Here is a 1,711-nt window from a genome sequence, read left to right as displayed (position 1 = left end):
TGTAAAATTCAATTATATCTTTATGTATTTGTAAGAGATAATTAGAAACTGAAATTTCAAATAGAGAAGAACAAGTATCCAGAATATTAAAGGGCCAATCTAAGCCATGTGGAAGGTGTCTACCGTGAGAACTGCCAGGTGCTGGTGAGAGACATGAGAAATTAAACAGAGATGTACCACACTCATGAATTGAGTTCTTCTTCAGAAGATGTCAGTTTAACCCACGTTTATCTGGAGTTGGTGTAGGCCAGTCAAAGCCTAACCAGATTTGGTTGTAGCCATTAAGAGCATACTTCCAGTTTTATTTGGGAAGGCGAAGAATGCTTTGAGATGCCTTTCTGTACTCTGTGAATATGTGTTGCTCTCATTGGTTGATAAATAAAGCTTCTTTAACCTATGGCAAGGCAGGATAGAGCCAAGTGGGAAATTCAAGCAGAGATACAAGAGAAAGGCAGAGTTGGGGAGATGCCAACCAACCACTGAGGAAGTAAGATGTGTAGCAAATGAAGTAATGCCACGGCTACATGGTAATACATAGATTAATAGAAATGGGTTAATTAAAATGTAAGAGCTGGATTCCCAAGATGGTGGACCTACTGGGCTCCATTCTGAGCTCCATGGAGAAGCCACCCAGCGTCGGTGACCAGCAGAGTCGGCGCAAGGCCCGAGAGCAGGCTGCCCGCCTGAAGAAACTACAAGAGCAAGACAAACAACAAAAAGTGGAGTTTTGTAAAAGGATGGAGAAATAGGTGTCTGATTTTATCGAGGACAGTGGACAGATCAAGAAGTTTCAGCCTATGAACAAGATAGAGCAGAGCATACTGCATGATGTAGTAGAAGTGGCAGGCCTCACATCCTTCTCCTTTGGAGAAGACAATGACTGTTGCTATGTCATGATCTTCAAAAAGGAGTTTGCACCTTCAGATGAAGACCTGGACTCCTACCATCATGGAGAGGAGTGGGACCCCCAGAAGGCCGAGGAGAAATGGAAGCTAAAGGAGCTGGCTCGGAAACAGGAGGAGGAGGCAGCCCAGCAGGGACCTGGGGTGGTGAGCCCTGCTAGCGACTACAAGGATAAGTATAGCCACCTTATTGGCAAAGGAGCAGCCAAAGACGCAGCCCACATGCTACAGGCCAACAAGACCTATGGCTGTGTGCCTGTGGCCAACAAGTGGGACACACGCTCCATAGAAGAGGCCATGAAAGATCTGAGCCAAGAAACGTCTGCGGCAGAGTGGGGAAGAGTTGCCACCTACCTCCTAGGCATCGCACCCAACTCCCTGGCATGGAGGAAATGGCTGCTGCTATCAGGACCCATCCTGGAGCCCCACTTCCAACTATGAGGTTCTACCAGCTGTCACTCAGGCTGGAGGAGAAGCAGGTGTTTATCACTGCTGCAACTTGGATGTATGGATCGTGCATGCCTGCGTGTGTGTGTGCATGTGTGTGTGTGTGTGAAGAGTGCAAATGTGTGGGTGGGTATTTAACCTGTATTATTCTCTATTATCCTTGGAACTTTCTTCCCCATGGGGCTGGGGTTACTTTACATTGAATAAACACTGTTTGACCCAATTTAAAAAAAAAAAACATAAGAGCTAGCAAATAATAAGCCTGAGCCATCAGCCAAATAGTTATAATTCTTATTACACCTCAGAATGGTTATTTGGAAACCTGCAGGCAGGAGAGAAACCTCCAGTTACAGAAGGATCCG

At 45.9% G+C, this 1,711-nt stretch overlaps 1 pseudogene; it reads left to right on the top strand.

Moving 5' to 3' along the window:
* Positions 1-584: 584 nt before the first annotated feature.
* On the top strand, positions 585-1,263 carry LOC126509666 (sperm-associated antigen 7-like; annotated as a pseudogene).
* The last annotated feature ends 448 nt before the right edge of the window (positions 1,264-1,711 follow it).

This window comes from Alexandromys fortis, unplaced genomic scaffold, assembly GCF_014885135.2.
Source record: "Alexandromys fortis isolate MF-2015 unplaced genomic scaffold, M_Fortis_MF-2015_v1.1 scaffold_87, whole genome shotgun sequence".
Taxonomy (NCBI): Eukaryota; Metazoa; Chordata; class Mammalia; order Rodentia; family Cricetidae; genus Alexandromys; species Alexandromys fortis.
Note: the sequence above shows the minus strand (reverse complement) of the source record. Positions and strands in the feature narration are given on the sequence as shown.